The sequence below is a fragment of the Rattus norvegicus genome, chromosome 1 (assembly GCF_021556685.1).
Source record: "Rattus norvegicus strain SHRSP/BbbUtx chromosome 1, alternate assembly SHRSP_T2T, whole genome shotgun sequence".
NCBI classification, from domain to species: domain Eukaryota; kingdom Metazoa; phylum Chordata; class Mammalia; order Rodentia; family Muridae; genus Rattus; species Rattus norvegicus.
Window position 1 is genome coordinate 193,086,294 of NC_141534.1, and position 18,479 is coordinate 193,104,772.

An 18,479-nucleotide genomic window follows, 5' to 3' on the forward strand; every position below is an offset into this window, starting at 1 on the left:
TCCCCTGACTCCTCTCGGATTCACCCCTCACCCCCGTCCCTACTCAACTTCCTGTTCTCTCTCTCTTTCATAATAACCCACACAGTCCACTTTAGGCTGCCCACACATTTGTGGTGTGGGGCCATTCACTGGGGTATGCGGCCACACCTTCAAAGAAAACTGATCCCCCCAGGGTGGGGGTTCATAAAGCTTTTCAAACTCTTTACTGGTTTGCTGACTGGCTCTGGCTTGCACAGTCTTCTGTAGGTGACCACAGCTGACATGGTTCACTGTGGTTCTCTCCAGTCTCTTGGCTCTAACAATTGTCCCCCCTCATCCTCAATGGTCCCTAAGCTGCGTGGATGTCCCATGTGGCTGAGCACTCCACTAACAAGCCCCGCACTTTGATCAATTGAGAGTCTTTGTATTAACCACCATTCACTGCTACCAAGAAACTTCCCTGACGCAGTTTGAGGGCTGCACCAGCAGAGAGATGACTTCAGAGGTCAGCTTGGGACTACGTCCATTCAGCAAAATAATAGTAGTGGGTTCACCCTGGAGGTCGGGAGCTCGGTGTCTCCTGGTCAGTCTCACAGATGTGCACCCCCACACCAGGCTTGCTCAGACTTGTTATAGAGGAACGTTTTAAATGGATAAAAATTGTGATTCCTGTTCACTCCTTAGTAATCTCCTCAATGGTTGAGATCCATTTTTTTTTCTTCTGTCCTGGGCCCTAGTCCCAGGCCAGACTGACACAGGTATTATTATTATTAGTAGTATTAGTATTAGTATTAGTAGTAATAATAATAATAATAATAATAATAATAATAATAATAATAATAATGGAAACAAGGAACCTCCAGCTCATCCCTGGGTCAGAACAAGACATAAAAATTCTTGTCAGTGTTTGTTGATTGGCTGATTGACTTACATCGTTGGTAACCCATCCTCATTAGATAATACTTGGATTGTGTGTGAAGGGCTGTGGTGGGGAGGGGTGGAAGGGATTTTAGTGGAACTGATCACTTCCCACATTAGCAGGTAATTAAACGCAGAACTAAATTGACAGTTACTTGCCATGGTTTGGTACCCTATAAAGCCATCCCTAGACTGAATCTACCTCAGACACTTCAAGGCAAAGGAGTGGCAGACAGAACAGAGCAGGTGTATGAGCATTGACCTTCTCATGAGACTAACAATATTTGATATCTCCAGAGGATCGTCTGGGGGTTTTCGTGAGTGGGTCCTTGCAAAGCCTCTAGCCTTTAAGTGCTCCACTCACTGAGGCTGGTGAGGTGCCCCAGCGGGGAACAGGGCTTGCTTCTAAGCCTCCCAACCTGGGACCCAAATGGAGGAAGGAGAGAAGCAACTCCCACAAGTTGTTCTCCGGCTTCCACACATGCACCATGATACACAGATGGACACACACACACACACACACACACACACACACACACACACACACTGCACATGGTTCATGTGGTGGCACATGCTTCTTCCTGGGGCTTCATCACCTTTCAGCTCAAATGCCACCACCTTCAGGAGACTCCTGGGCCTTGGCCAAATGTCTCTTTTCTGGGTCTTCCAAGCCTGCCCTCCTTTATCAGTCTCGGAAGGAGCCCAGCACAATGTGAGTGCTTCCCCAATGAGAGAACAAGTCAACACACCACACCGCCAGTCCTCCCAATGGCACAGTCCTATCCTGGGCATCAAAGCTCTGGCCTAGTCTACCAGGAGGGGAGAAATGCCAACTCCTCAGGCTGTGGCTGCCTGTGGCTCTGTGTCCTTTCTTGTTGACTAGCATGTGACAGTCAACCACCACAACACAGTGGTCAGGTTCTTTTTGTCAATTACCAACTCACAGCACAGCCCAATTATGACCGGGAACTCGGTTGATTTGGTCTCCTGGTGGCATGCATTCCTGTTGTCTGGCCTTGTCATGGTTTGTATATGCTTGTCCCAGGGAGTGGCACTATTAGAAGGTGTGGCCCTGTTGGAATAGGTGTGTCACTGTGGGCCTGGGCTTAAGACCCTCATCCTACCTGCCTGGAAGTCAGTCTTCTACTAGCAGCCTTCAGAAGATGTAGAACCCTCAGCTCTGCCTGCACAATGCCTGACTGGATGCTGCTCTGGTGATAATAGACTGAACCTCTGAACCTGTAAGCCAGCCCCAATTAAATGTTGTCCTTACAAGAGTTGCCTTGGCCATGGTGTCTCTTCACAGCAGTAAAACCCTAAGACAGAAGTTGGTACCAGGAACTGGGATATTGCCGTGATAGGCCAGACCATGCTTTTGTTTGGAAGGATGTGGATTTTGGGACTTTGAATTTGGAAAACAGTGGAATGCTTTTAAATGGGGCTTAATGGGCTATCCTCTTAGGAATATGGAAGACTTTGTTACTGAGAGTGATTTAAATTGTATGAACAGCCAAGCTTAGGTAGAGAGGGAGTTGGAAAACAAAGCTGATAATAGAATAAAGGGGACCATGTTCCAGCCTTAGCAAGCAGCAGAATACAGCAGCTTAGGCCATGTGGCCTTAGAGTCCCGAATAGAAGGGAAGACTGGGATAATTGATGCTGGTTAGCTGGAGCTAACAAATTAGTGGTGATTAAGAAGAGACCAGCATCACTGAGGTGAAATCTTCTGGGAAGTATATTCTGAGAGCACAAAGAAGCTGTGTTCCAGAGATAGCCAAGGTTGTACCTCGTGCTGTAGCTGTACTTGGTAATGTGTAAGAGTCACCCAGGTGGTACTGGTTTTGAAGGCATGAAGGGGTCATGAAGAACAGCTGAGGCTTGGCACTGTGAGAGGCCATGGAAGGCCATTGGTGAAGGTAGAGCCTCAGTTGTAGTTGACAGCCCAAGACAAAAGGGGTCATGTAAAGGATTTGAGGCTTGGCACCATGAAGAGAGCCTATGAGTGGCTATTGGTGAAGCCTAGTTGCAGCAGAAGACCCCAGTGTATTGGAGATGCCAGTACCATGGGATCAACACCAAGAACAGCAGCAGCAGTGGAGTGGATCAACCTGAGCTTAGAGAGCTACAGAGGGCAGAGCTGGAGAAATGAACTCAGCCCTTTGGAGGAGCCCAGAAGATCATGTGTGGATCCCAGACATTGGAACAAGAAGCTGTAATGTTGAAGTTGCCTTGGAGACCCCAAGATGTTCCAGATGTCAGAGCTGTGGGCTATCTGCTGAGGAAAGCTGCTAACAGGGTGTGGAACCAACTAAAGAAAAAAAATCAGTCAACAAAGGTGAAAAAGGAGTTGAAGATCTGAAGATCGCTTTGACATCAGACATGGAAATAAAGAATTTGGAGTTTTCTCAGCTGTTTTATTTTGGGGGGGTTGTTTTTGTTTTTGTTTTTTGTCTTGCTTTGGGGGGTATAGTTAAGTGATTGAATAAATCTCAGAAGAGACCTTGAAATTTGACCTTTTAATGTTTTGTTAAGACTGCTATAGGCTATGGGGGCTTTGGAAGTTGGACTAAATGTATTTTTTATGCTATGTATGGGTAGATATGACCCCCATAGACTCATGTGTTTGAACAAACCTATGAGGGCCAGGGAGTGGAATGTAATGGCTTATATGTGCTTGGCCCACGGAGCGGCACTATTAGAAGGTGTGGCCCTGTTGGAGTAGGTGTGTCACTGTGGGCTTGAGCTTTAAGACCCTCATCCTACCTGTCTGGAAGCCAGTATTCTGCTAGCAGCTTTCAGATGAAGATGTAGATCTCTCAGCTCCTCCTGCACCATGCCTGACTGGATGCTGCCATGCTCCTGCCTTGATGATAATGGACTGAACTTCTGAACCTGTAAGCCAGCCCCAATTAAATGTTATCCTTATAAGAGTTGCCTTGGTCATGGTGTCTGTTCCCAGCAGTAAAATCCTAACTAAGACAGGTCTCTTCTTCTGCTTAACCATGGCTCTATCTTTGCCCTAAACTTCTTTTTTTTTTTTTTTAAATTTTTTTTTTAAGATTTTATTCATTTATTATATATAAGTACACTGTAGCTGACTTCAGACACACCAGAAGAGGGCATCGGGTCTCTTTACAGATGGTTGTGAGCCACCATGTGGTTGCTGGGAATTGAACTCAGGACCTCTGGAAGAGTAGTCGGGTGCTCTTAACCGCTGAGCCATCTCTCCAGCCCTGCCCTAAACTTCTATAGGACCCGTCCTGGGTTTGTTCACTCTGATCTATCCCCAGAGTATAAGCAACAGCTACAGTAACTGCTTATTGATTGACAATTCTCAGTAAATATTCTTGTGAGAGTCTGACCTTTTTGATGTGGGGAAACCACAGTAGCCAGTGCTTTCAGTAAAGCAGGGCCTCTGTGAGGAAGGGAGTCTCTGCCGAAACTCACCACAGTTGCCTGGAAGCAAAGTCACCACATCCCCTCCTCCCTGTGGGCACCCATTCTCAGGAGACTCAGTGTCTGTGAACCGTGGCAGAGCATAGGGAGAGTAGGCGGCCCTGGGAGGGAGGGGATACCGAGAAGCTTGCAAGCCTGTGCATACATGGTCATGGACCTCACTGCTGGGAAGAATGTAATGATGAGCTCTGTGTGCTCAATTGTGCTACATCGCTTCTGAGAGAATGCTATGCATGCTCATGTATGTACATATCACATGGGTGAAGTCAATATGGTCACTCGATACACAGCAGAGTCAACTCTGAGTGCAGAGGAAACACGTGGGAGGTGGGGGCTCTCTCAGATTTGGCCATTGTCCATGCATGTCCTGTCAAGCTAGATTATGCGTGGGATATGCCCTGATCCATTCTCAGCCTCTAGCACAGCACAGGGCATACAGCAGGTACTCCATAAATATCTGTTCTTATGTAAAAATGTATACACACGCACCTCTGCACACTGCCACTTCCTTGTACATGTGAGCCAGGGTGGATGGGGTGTCTGCATTTTTTATATAGGCATGTGGACCAGGACATGTGAGCCTGCGCATCTCTGCTGGCCTGTTAATCATGATAAACCTTGCGATCTGTGGGGATCTATGTCTGTTGATTCTGGGTATGTATGCATGGATACAGATAGAACATAAGCAACAGGGATGGTGTCTACAGGAGTGCTGGCAAGTGACGTTTGTGAGGTGTGTTCTCTGTATGCAGGGGGTCCGCATGAGCATTTGTGAGACAGGGTAAAGGAGAGTTCTAGTCCCTGGCATGGCAAACTCCAGCTTGTTCCTCTCTGACTTAGTCTCGTCCTTCTTGGGTAGCTCTCCTGAGTCACCTTGGACTCCAGGAACAACAGAACTGACTGACAAACATCCTCATGTCCAGAAACTGAAACCACCCCAAAGGAGCAACAAGCTGTTCCAGACAAGCCACTCCAGGTGATGGAGGCCGCAGTGAGCACCTGGGGGAACCAGAGCACCCCTCGGGAGATGGCAGCAATAAGGACTCTTTTCAGAATTGTCCTGAAAGACTAGAACTGAGCACAGGCCACTGCCCCAGGCTGGCCAATCACACAAGACTCCTGCCCTGCACCCATCTCTCCCTCTTCTTAACATAAAGCTCTTGTCAGGGTCCCAAGACAAAGATGGACTCCTGTAGCTGCTTCTGATCTCATGCTAATTAGGTTTCCCAAAAACCTGTTTGCAATGTCACCCCTGTAAGACCTAGGGACACTGCTCCCAGTTAGTTTTGATTGGTAAATAAAGTTGCCTTAAACAGGCCAATGGCTGGGCCACTTCCTAACCTCCATGGCTGGTCCAATCCCCTCCGACATCCCTGAGGTGTTACTTACTAAAATCTACACTCCATCTTTGCTGCCCTAGACCCAGACCTGTAGCCCTCTGGGGCCGCAACCCCTGGCACCTGCATGTCATCTGTGCTCTCTGTCCTCTGCACCTCTCTTATGTGATGTCTCCTCTCCTTCCCCAGCATGGCAGCTGTCCCCCTTCCTGTTCCTCCTTGTTCCCTTGCCCGGGAATCCTAAAAATCCTGCCTCTGTCTTCCTTCCCAGTCATTGGCTACCAGCAACTTTATTTATCAATCAAAACCCACTGGGGGCAGGGTCCCTCAGCTTTACATACAGGAGACCGCAAACAGGTTTTTTGTAAACTTAATTAGCATGATAATAGGAGCACCTGCATTTCCCCCTTTTTGTCCATTTCTCTCTGAGGCCTTTTCTCTCAGATATACACTGAACATAGTTATAACAATTATATAAACTATAAGGTCTGATGTATCCTAATAATGTCCAGTCTTTCAATTTTGTCAATCTAGGTACATTACTCTAACATCTATGCTAACTTAAAGAGTTTTCAATTCTATACATGAATTGTGTTTTGATTTTAACTTGGATTATCATCTGAAAACCATCTTTTCAAATCTAGGTCATCTTCCTTAATGCTAAGCAACTTAAGTTTGATTATGAGACTATAACTAGTCTTCAAGCCCATCAGAGATCTGAGAACAAATCAAATAGTACTGAATATAAAGGAAGCACAAAAACATAGCTTCCAAAACTTAAACAACTTGTAGAGACAGCTGACTGCCTGGACAGTCCCCTATATTTCTCATGTCTTCAGCCTTTGGCCCAGAACCATCTAACAGACCTTAAGTGAAGCAGAAATTATGAAGGGCTAGCTTACCCTATCTTGGCAGAGTCAAGCTGTTGACTATCCTATATCCTGCGTCCTTTCCTGTTCCCCTTCCTTACCTGTTCCTCCTCACAGGGATGGATCTCTCTTCTCTGATTCTTACCACTATTCATCTCTTTGTTAGGGAGGAGTGCTGGAGGTCTGAGTTCATTGGCATGTTGGCGGGGAGGGGGGAGTGAGGATGAAGGTTTATCCTACTATGTTGACAATGTAGTAGCTAACAGATACAACTCCCTGCTTCATGTCTTCATAGGTGGGTGACATGGGGGGGGGTTAAATTCCCCATGCCTCAGTCTCTTCCTCTGTGAGGTGAGTCCGTCGTAACATCTGCCTTCCAGGGCTGTTTGCAGAGGGGAATAAATAAGATAGTAGCAACAGGGGCTGGAGAGATGGCTCAGTGGTTAAGAGCACTGACTGCTCTTCCAGAGGTCCTGAGTTCAATTCCCAGCAACCACATGGTGGCTCACAACCATCTGTAAAGAGATCCGATGCCCTCTTCAGGTGTATCTGAAGACAGCTACAGTGTACTTATATATAATAAATGAATAAATCTTAAAAAAAAAAAGATAGTAGCACCAGGCATACAGGAAGTGCTCAATGCATGCTTTCTGCTCTTGTCACTTGGGTGCTGCACATGCTGTATACACGTTTCGAATACTAACTAAAAAAGTTTTTGAATGAATTTTTCTTTATTATGATCATGTGCACATGCCACCCCATAGCAGCAGAGGTCGGAGGATGACTTCCTGGGGTCAGTACCCTTCTTCCCTGGTGGGTTCCGGGCATGGACTCAAGTCACCAAGCCATTGGTCTTAAGCAGCCAATGCTTATTCACTGGCAGAAAAGGAGCTGGAGAAACACCTAGATCTCAGGCCGTGGCTAGGAAGACCATGATGACGAAGGGACTTTTAACCACAGGATGAATGAAGTAAAGGAACAAGTCACACAAACGCCTGGTGTCCAGGTGGGGAGGGACAGCATCAGTCTTGTGTAGGAGCCTAGAGAAGTGTGGACAGGAGAGGGGAAAGAAGGTGAGGGGCTGGGGACCCCAGGAGGAATGCATGCCCAATGTGCTGGTGCAGAGTAAGCGTTGGAAGCTTAGCCACAGACATGGACTGACCCCACGCCTGCTGTAGAAACGGCATTAGCTACAGTGAGAATGGTACATTTTGGTAGAGGAGGCCCAGAGATCAAGGAGAGCCCATTTCTGTTACCTGGGCAGGCATGCTGGTGGCTTGGCTCTGGTGGTGGCTGTGGTTTTGGGGTACGTGCTAGATAAATAGAACCAGCAGTAATTCTCAACCAGTGAGGCTAACGTGGTGACGGAATGCAAGCATCAAAGATGGTGCCATGAGCATTCTGGGGTCAGTTCTGCCCTCCCTCAGTACCCTTTAGCCTGGTACTGGTTTCTGATCACAGAACCCTAGCCATGCCTCCACTGTTCCGCAGTCATCCAGCTGTCATAGCGCCGTCATGCTGACTCTGGGGAATAGATTCTATCTATTCTTGATAGAATCTGTGGTCCTTAGTCTGGGAGAAGTTTGGGTGTCCAGGGGAGCCTCAGATTTGGATACACTTTTGTTTCTCACAGCCTATGGTGGGAGCATGGCCGAGGGAGAATAGACCTGAGGATGCCCAGGATAGCTTCCTGGTGAAGGTTGACTTGCAGACTTGCCTAGGTAGAGTGGCCTCCAACAGTTCCTCTCAGGGACCATTGAGGACTTCGGCCCTTTTAAAAAGGAAGCAAGTCTGTGGTCAAGAGGCAGTGGGCAGCTATAGTGACAACTTTACTTCACAACATGGTCTGGTTTCTGGAAAGCTGAACTCGGCATTCTTTTGCGGCTCCTCTCCCTTTCATTGGCCCTCCTTGTCTGACGGTCTCCAGGAGCCTCAGGCCTTCAGCCCAGATCTCCCTCCTCTTCACTGAACCCATCATCCATGGCTACTGAGTCCCACCCCTGTGGGAGGCCCCTCCCAGCTCTAGCCTTACCACTTCCTCTCATTCTCATAGCCACAGGTCCACCCACACTAGCCCCTCATCATTCCCAGAATTGGCCATTGCAGTCACACACCCATGTCTGGGGCTTGTCCAAGAGCTGAGTCTGGGCTCAGTCTCTGCCCTCTGGCCCTCTGTATCTTCCTGGGTATCCTCTAATTCCCACCCTCACCACCTCCCTTCTCTTTCTCCTCAGTTGGTTTGCTGTCACCTCCCAATTTCTCAACAGCATCACTGCCTCCTCCTCTCTGTATAGACTTGCAGGGCTGCTGCACCCACAGACCCCACCCTTCTGATGGGCAGCCCAGTTTCCACTTTCTCTTTGTGAATCTTATCACCCCTCACTGACTTAGAAGTGAGTCCACAGTTGGAGTGCTTGGGGTATCCTTCTCCACCTTTTCAACTTCTCATTGTCCTTCCAAGGGACTTTCCAGTGCCCATGTCTGTACAGCCTGCCTCAGATGATGCAGCCATAATTAGCAGTGGCTGCTCTTCCACTCCTATTGACCTTCATACAAACTGCCATCATAGAGTGCGGCTCAAGTGCACATAAATCTTCCTTTCCCAAACAGGTGAAGAAATAGTTCAGATTTCTTATTCCTCCTTTGGGACAATCTGCAAGCATGGTCTCCTGTCTCCCAGGAGTCCCAGCAGTTCAGCGCTAGTTGCCTAGAGCAGTTATTTACTCCTTAAAATGCTTTGATTGGCTGCTCTACCCTTCCCCAGTACTCCACAGTTCCTTTAGTAAAGACCGTTGAGGGATGATTGAATCATGAGTAGTGAACTCCATGATTACTCTGACTTGACTGGCTGCTGGGAACTTCCGATGGTGTGCTGACAGGAGGTAGTGGGCCATCCATTGTGCACATGCTCTGAAATATCTACTGTCTTAGTTACTGTTCTATTGCTGTGAAAAGACACCACAATTAAGGCAACTCTTATTAAAAAAAAAAAAGAAGAAAGCATTTAATTGTGGATTTTCTTACAGTGTCAAAGGTCAGTCCATGATCATCCTGTCAGGAAGCAGACAGACAGGTGCTGGAGCAGTAGCTGAGGGCTGTACATCCCGCTCCACACGACACACACAGAAAGACACTGGGCCTAGTGTGGGATTTTGAAACCTGAAGTCCACCCCACAGTGACACATTTCCTCCAACAAAACCATACTTCCATATTTTTCTCATCCTTTTCAAATAGTTCCACTCTCTGGTGATTAAGGACTCAAATAGGAGCTTATGGGGCCATTTTTTTCAGACCACCACTCCCATCTTGCCCTCTCCATCCCACCATGAAGGGTAAGCAGTTCTATTCTCTCTGCTATGAAGCTCTGCCTCACTGAAGGACCACAGTAATGGAACCACGGAGCCAAGCAATTCAGGTAACCTCTGAGCCAAAACAAACCCTCTCCCCTTTAGGGCAGCTCAAACACGGTCCACTCCATGCCATGTGACCCTCCATGGTTCAGGGTTTTAACTCTTCCAGTCCCCTTTGAAACTCAAAGCTGCAGAAACCTTCTGATAGACAAAATGCTCTGAGGAACACTTCCAAGGGAGGCTAGGAGACACTTCACTGGAACAAACCAGGGAGGAAGGTTAGACTGCACAGCATGTAACTGGTATTAGGAACCCTCTCCTCAGTCACCCAGTTAGCCTCATGTGTTTGTTTTATGGGCCTATTCATCAACGGTCAAACAGAAAGGAAAGAGTAGTAAACAGCAGCACTCTTATGAATGAGCAGAGGGACAGTCATCCTGCTGTCCTCCCCCGCGCCCAGCTTTTATCAGACTCTGAAACAACATGGATGTGATTTGAGAAGATGATACAAGTGCCTCAGAACTTTGAAAACCTCTTCCCACAGTAGACTCTCCAGTGAGCTGGCACTCCGAGATGCTGATTCGTTTGATGAATGTTTGGTAAAGTCATCCAGTATTAAAATTTAAGTAGAGTAGTAGATGTGAACCTTGAGAAAGACAGAAGACAGATATAACTTATGCAAACACTCTCGAGGTCTCACTCCAGCTCACACTGGTCTAGAACTCACTCATCACCCAGGCTGTCCTTGAACTTAGGACAATCTTTCTGTCTCAGCTTCCCAAGTGCAATAGGTGTGAGCAACTACAGCTGACTTTGCATTTTTTTTCTCAACAGCCTTTGTTTCCCATATAACTTAAGAGACAAGTGCATAAGCCAGTTGTGGTGGCACACACCTTTAATCCCAGCAATTGGGAGGCAGCAGCAGGTAGATCTCTGAGTTCAAGGCCAGCCTGGTCTACAGAGTCCAGAACAGTCTCAGCTACAGAGAACCTTGCCTCAAAAAACAAAACAAAACAAAACAAAACCAAAACAAGAACAACAACAAAATGCATGACTCAACTGTATGTTGTCTACAAGACGCACATAATTTAAAGTGAAAGATTTAAGGGGACATTTTATGCAAAGAAAACTGAGGAGTACTGAGTAGTTACCCTATGAACAGGCTTAAGAAAATTTTTTTTCAAAAGATAAACAAGGTCACATATAAACTCATGGAGAATGTATAATATCCATAAGCATACTCACCCAATGTTGGAGCCCAAAGTGATATACCATAATAGTTTGCAACATCAGTGTCACTCTTCCAATCATAGGGAGATTGGCTAGGCAGAAAATGTTGAGGAAAGAAAATTAGAATGATATAAAAAGCCAACTGGAGCAACAGACATAGTACCCCATCAACCGTAACCAGGGCCAGAGAGGACAGAAGGGGTGTTCTACAAGGCAGATCTCATGTTAGGCCACAAACCAATAAGATGGCCCTTTAGACTCACACATTTGAGTGATGAGTCACCAGGGAGTAGAGCTGTCTGAGAAGGATCAAAAGAATTAGGAGGTGGGGCCTTGTTGTACTACTAGGTGGGCTGTGGGGTTTCAAAAGCTCATGCTGTTCTCAGTTAGTTCTCTCTCTCTCTCTCTCTCTCTCTCTCTCTCTCTCTCTCTCTCTCTCTCCCTGTGCTTTTGGATCAGATGTGTGCGCTCTCAGCTACTGCTCCAGCTCCATGCCCTGCCTACCCCCTGCCATGCTCCCCACCAATGTAGTTGTGGACTCACACCCTGGAGCTTTCAGCTCCAATGAGCTCTTCTACAAGTTGCCTTGGGTAGTCGTGTCTCTTCACAGCAATAGAAAAGTAACTAAGACGATGGACTTAAATAGATTGAAATTTCCATGTGTGGTGGTACCCACTTTACTTCTAGCAATGGGGAGGCAGACGCTGTGAGTTAGAGGCTAGCCTGATGTACATAGCAAGTTCCAGGACAGCCAGGACTCGGGACTACAGACGAAGAAGGAGGAGGAGGAGGAGGAGGGGAGGGGGAGGGGGAGGGGGAGGGAGAGGAGGGAAAGAAAGAAAGAAAGAAAGAAAGAAAGAAAGAAAGAAAGAAAGAAAGAAAGAAAAGAAATTACACTGTCTTTTCTGACCACAATGAAAGAAATCTGGATATCAATAGCAGAAAGAAAAGTGGAAAGTATACAGCTGTATAGAAGTTGCAAATCACACTTCTAATCAGCCAATTGGTCACAGAAGGACTCACAAAAGAGACCAGAAAGCAAACAAGAATGAACCAATGTTTGGATTTGAATGTCCCCCCAAGGCCCATCTATGCAAGGCTTGGCCTTCAGCCTCTGAGTGCTACTGGAAGGTGGCAGAGCTTTTAGGAGGCAGGACCTAGTGGGAGGAAGTTAGGCAATTGGAGGTATGTACTCTTGGGGGAGATATTAGAATTCCAGCCTCTCTTCTTGGCCACAATGAGGTAAACGTGTTTCTTCCTCACATGCTTCTATCATGACACATTTCCCTGCTAAAGTTCAAAGGCAACTAGACGGTGAGAGTTCTGAAACCCTGAGTCAAAATAAACCTATGCTCGTTTTATATTGAGTTCTCTGTGTTTCGTCATAGTGCTGGAAAGCCAGAGCCTCTCCAGACCAAAACTTTTAGGGACATATTGAAAACCAAAAGAATTATAGCCACAAATATACTCATTAAAATAACAGCAAAGATAGAGAACCTAACTTTACTCTTTTACATGATTGTCAGGGGCCTCAAACACTGGGATCATGGCCTCTTATTTTAATTTTTTAATTGTGTGCCTGAAGAGGGCCTGGATGTCAGGTTCCCCAGCAGCTAGAATTACAGGCAGTTCCTAGCTAAACTCTACTCCTCTGCAAAAGCCGCACGGCCTCTTAACTGCTGAATCATCTCTCCAGCCCCTTAACTGTACTCCTTAAGGAACTAGAAAAAGAAATTGAAACCCAATGGTTGCCTAAGAGATTAACTAATACTTGTTACAATGAAGATAAATAAAAACTGGAAAAACAGCAGAGAGGATCAAGAAAACCAAGTTATTTCTTTGAACAAAAATCGGGAAAGCATAACAAACCTTTAGCTAGACTAAACAAAGGAGATAGAAAGTTAAAATAAGATCAGAAATGGAAAAAGAGATCGTGCCCCCCTTGCACATAAAACTTCTATAAGCGCCCATCACCAAAACTGAGTCAAAAAGAAAAAGAAGCCCTTAATGGACATTATAATAATGTGTAGGGGGCTGAACTGGTAACCCACAAAACTCCCAGCAAAAACAAGTCCAGCCTTTGCTGAGGAATTCTGCCAAGCACGGAAAGGATTAACTTTATTCTTCCCCATACTCTTCTACAAAATAGAAGAGGAAAAATGATTCCTAACTCACTGTGATGCTAACTCAAGACAAGGACGCCACGGGGAAAGTTAAAAAGTCAAAAACAAAAACCCTACGGGTAACGGTCCTCACGAGCACAGACAAAAAATCCACATCAAGGTGCTGGGGGAAATGAGTCTCAAGCTAAACAGATTGTATAACCCACGGCTGCTGAAGTTTGGGTGTGGGTCTTGTTTGCAAGCGACTGGCTCATGAGGGCTCTGAGCTCATCAACAGCTCATCCACTCACGGACTCATGATCAGATGGTACTATTGGGAAGTGGTAGAAACCTGCATGTGGAGCCTGCAGTAAGTAGATCGCTAGGGGTATGCCTTGAGGGATCTACCCACTCCCTCATCCCTTTCTGTCTCCCTCTGTTTCCTGGCCCACATGAGGTGAGCAACCTTGTTCTTCAACCCACTCTCTGCCATGATGCTCTCCCTCATAGTGACCCAAAGTAACAGGTCAAGTAGACTGAAGCTACTGCAACCTTCAGCTTCCCAAATCTCCCCCCTTCCCCCCATTGTCCTATCAAGAATCTGCCAGTGATGAAAATGTCTGATTGTGTGGAGTTCTCTCTGGAAGGCAAGGGGTAGCTCAGGATAATGTTAACCACTGTGGTCCACATCGATAGAACCTAGCGGAACGGAACACCACGTGGGCATCTGCTCTAATGCAAAATAGGAATGCAAGGGACTTCCCTCAGCCTGGTAAAGGCCATAAGCAAAAGACTCACAGCTAAGATCACACTTACAACCCCCCCAAAAAAACCTGAAAGTTTCCCCTAAGGTCAGGAGCAAGCTCACCCACTTTATTACCAATATTCAACTTTGCACCAAAAGTTTTAACCAGACAAGTCAGCAGGAAAAAGAAATAAATCAAAAAAAAAAAAACAAAAAAAAAAACAAAGCACCCCCCCAATCCACAGCAACAACAACAATAAAGGTAATACTATCTTTGTTAACAGTGCCATTATCCTAAATATATAAAGTATAGATGTCTGTGGAGCAATCAGTAGACATGATGAATGGTTTAGCAGAACAGTGGTGTGCAGGTGCCAGGGTGTCCATGTGCACCCATGTGAGCATGGAGGTCAGCGCTTCAAAGGTAAAGGTTTAGCAATAGAGAGAACCAGACAGATGCATCCGTGAACACTGCAGGACATCCTGAGAGGAATTTAAGGAGACTCAGGGAAGCCACAGAACATCCCACGCCCATGGAATCAGACAGTTAACTTTGCTGAGATGGCAGCCTTTCTAGAAGCAATCTATGGGCTAAATGTAATCCCTCTCAAATCTCAATGCCCCCTTTTATTTTTAATGGAGAAGCCTGTGTTTGCACGTGGGCAAGGATGGCTGAAACCTTCTCTGGGAAAAATAATAAAGTTGGAGAACATAAACTCCCAGTTTCAGAACCTACCACAGATCTCCAATGTTCAAACTGAGTGTCACCAGTATGGGGTGGACCTGGAGAGATCGGAGGGCAGCTGGAAATCTAAAAGGGGTTTTTCAAATGGAACACACGTACTTGCTGTGCAAGCAAGAGAACTAGGGTTCAATACCCTAGAACTGCGTGAATGACAGGTGGGCACGGGAGCCCACCCGTAATTCCAGGATCAGAAGTGGGAGACAGAAGATCTCAGAGCAAGCTAACTAGTATGACTAGCCACAGAGGCAAGCCCTGGGTTTGAGAGAGACCCAGCATTTATGAATAAGGTAGAGTGATTTTCCCCCTTCTCCCCCGCTCAAGGTGGAGTGATTAAGGAAGACTTTTGACACCATTTAAGGCCTTCGCACACCCATACACACTTCACACACACACACAGGAAAATGAGGGAAAAAATCAGGATCAGCAAGTACAGAGAGTGAGCCCTTCTGATTGATGGGTACATAGCACGATGCAGCCATTGTGGGAAATGGCTGGCCAGCTCTCTAAGTTAAACACGAGGTTGTGACGCAGACTAGCAGCTTAGTCCCAGATATACCCATGGAAAGCCTGAGGATTCTTGTTTACACAAAGGCTATATCATTCAAAATCCAGGGGGTTAGGAAAGCCCATTGTCCATCCAAATGTCTGCCCATGTATAAAAGCACACTTTGTGTTGTACTTCTGTGGTGTGGAACATTACTCAGCAAGGAAAAGGAATGAGGTGCCAATATGCACTATGACACAGCCAGGTCAAACCCTATTCACAGTGGAAGAGGCTAGATAAAAAAAGATAGAGTGTTGTCAGCTTATATGACATTCCCAAAAAAGAAAAGTGAGCTGGGGGTCAGGGCAAGCATATCAGGTGCACCCGTGAGCTCAGATGGGGCCGACATCAAGCACAAGGGACCTATTTAGGTGATGGAACATTCTACCAACTTAGCTGCCGTCACGGGTGTCCAATTCATCAAGTTTACTAAAAAAAAAAAAAAAAAATCACTGAAATGTACATTTATAGTGCCCAAAATATATGTAAGCAAATCTCTCCTCAAGGAAGTGATTTCTTAAAAAAAAATTAAAAAGAGGAAGTAGGTTAGAGAGGGTTTATCCTGTTATGTCTTCTCAGAAGACCCCTGGGCAGAAGAGCAGAGTGACCACTTCCTCCACTTGGCCAGCTCTGCTGTTTGTACTGCTAGGGAAGGGCGTAAGGGCCTCAGAGATCTCTCCAGGGCTAACAGCTACTCTTGGTGACTTACAGAGCTGGAGGGACCCTCACCCTAGTACATGTCTACTTCGGAGGTCAATGCTCCTTCACCCAGCTAGACACGACCAGCTCCCGATCATCCACTTAAGTACCAGAGGATGAAGCAGCCCGGCTGTATTCCCCATCCCTGTGTCCCCAGGAGCACTGTCCCCTTCCTTGAGTCAGTATATTAGTTTGTAGCCAGGCTGGTCTTGAACGTGGCATCCTCCTGCATCATAGAATTCTGAGTGATCTCTATGCTCTCCTTTCACAGATGTAAATCAGATCGAGTTTCTCCTCTGCCAACTCCATAGATATTCTCATGTTCATCCAAATCAAATCCTCATCCAGAGGTGAGCCTGCTATGTGACTCTGTGATTCCCCACTCTCTGTTCTTTACCATCCTACCTGCCTTGCACATGCAATGTCATCATGCTGTCAGTCTGTCCGTCTTCTTACCAGAAATGGGCTCCATGGGGGCTGTTGTTTACACACCTTTCTGTGCCACTTTCTTTTTTTTTTTTTTTTTTTTTTTTTTTTTTTTTTTTGGTTCTTTTTTTCGGAGCTGGGGACCGAACCCAGGGCCTTGAACCCAGGGCCTTGCGCTTCCTAGGTAAGCACTCTACCACTGAGCTAAATCCCCAGCCCCTCTGTGCCACTTTCTTAGGACATACCCAAGGACCCACTTGAGGGGAAAGGATGGAGGGAAGGAAGAAAGGGCTGGCTGATCAGGAGTGAATGAGTGGGCAGGGATGGATTGGGGGTGAGGAACTGAGCAGCCTCCTCCTAACTCACACTGGGAAACAGATTAGTGAGCTGGTGGCTCTGGAAATCAAATCCCAGTTCTGCCACTCACTGGGGTGTGACCTTAGGCAAGTTTTGTAACATCCTTGTCTCAACTGCAACGCGGGGAGCATGAAAATGCTGGTGGCAAGACGGTGTTCAGTGTTCAGCCCTCTGGAAGGGGGAGGGGGAGAGTGTCCCTGTGACAGCGTACAATTCTGCTCACTGACACCAAGAACTCTTCAGATTAGTAACTCCTCCGCCATCCTGCCTTTGAGCTTTCTCAAACTCCAGGCTAAGACCTTAGAAGATTCACTGTGGAGATCAAGAGAGGAGAAGAAGAAAGGAAATCAGAGAAAGGGGGAAAACCAGGAGGAAGAATGTGGGGTGGGGGGGAGGGAGGTTGGGGGGAAGGGAGCAGTGGGAAGGAAAGCAGGGAGGGGGAGGGGAAATAAAAGCAGAAGCCAACAGCCACCAGTCTACAGGGCAGACACTCTTGTCTCAACCATGAGAGACCTTGTAAAAAGTTCCTAAACACAGCTATGAAAAGGAAAGATCAAGACAGCCACAAAAAGCAGAACGCTTTCTCTTAATTTGGTCAGTCATGTGGACTGCTGCCAAGCCTTTCTGAAAACACTGGTCAGAAAACACGGGTCTGGTGGAGGCAGTGTGTACATCTGAGCCAATCAGAGCCATGGAGACAGCTCAAAGCAGCCCCCATCCCTCCTACAAACCCTGGTCTGGCCTGCACTCCTCTTAGGTTCAAATACAGCTCTAATGCCTCATAGCCCAGGAGCTGGTTTGCTCCCCTGAGCCTCAATTTCTTCATCTGTGAAATGGGAACAGGCCTGTCTATCACTCAGGGTCTGTGGGCAAGTGACTTTGGGGCACCTGTACAATGCGAGGCGGTGGTGGCTCTGTCTTGCTCTCCCTCTCTGTGGATGGTGGGCAGGAGCTGCCTGGCTTCCAAGTGTTTAGCTGTCACCCCTCACTTGCCTCAAGACAGAAAACAGGCTTAAGAGTTTCCTTTCTCCTCCACAGGTCAGAGGGACTGCTGTCCATACAGCAGCTTCATTGTGTTCCAGGAATGGGAGTTCTCAGGCCTCTGTGCTTTCCTGGTTGCCAAGAGCAGCTGCGGATCCCTCTCAGCCCCTGCTTTTTCTCCCAGGGCAGAGGACTCTGAGGCTGGCAAAGGCAAAGTCTCTCCCATGGGTCCCCAGCTGGGAGATGTGTAGCCCACATAGAAGACTTAGAAGGTTCGTGATAAGAAGGACACGGAAGGCTCACCTTCTCCAGAAGTGGGAAGTGAGAGATCTGATGACTGGAGGAACTCAAGGGACTGGCCGTCTTCTTTGCTGAATGTGGATAAGCGTTTACTGCTCGTGTTAAGCTTAAATGTTGACACATAGACAAAGCTTGCCTCTAAGTTTGAGGGAGTACCTTGAGGGAAAAGATGCTACAGCTGTGTGAGAACCTCGGCACTGTCTTGAGAGTAGTCCCGAGGTAGGGCACTGGACCAGCACACCTCTCACCAACGGGGTGGGTCTTCAGCAAGTCAGTTCCTCTCAATGGTTGACTGAACATTGGGTGCAGGCATGGGGTCCGAGTGTCAGTCTACACAGGACGGACGGACATCATCTTATAAACCAGCTTGTGGGCTCTGAAGAGATGAGTCTTGGAGGCAAGTCTTAGAGAATTCTAAAAGCTGCCCTAAACTATGGGGA

The 18,479-nt window shown here is 46.9% G+C and overlaps 1 long non-coding RNA gene across 1 annotated transcript; it reads right to left on the reverse strand.

Annotated features, from left to right (window-relative positions):
* Positions 1 to 9,525: 9,525 nt before the first annotated feature.
* On the reverse strand, positions 9,526 to 18,253 carry LOC147996964 (uncharacterized). Its single transcript, XR_015652546.1, has 3 exons — positions 18,043 to 18,253; positions 11,156 to 11,232; positions 9,526 to 10,556 (listed from the first exon to the last, which is right to left on the reverse strand). It is a non-coding gene; the product is annotated as an uncharacterized LOC147996964 (long non-coding RNA).
* Between the last annotated feature and the right edge of the window lie 226 nt (positions 18,254 to 18,479).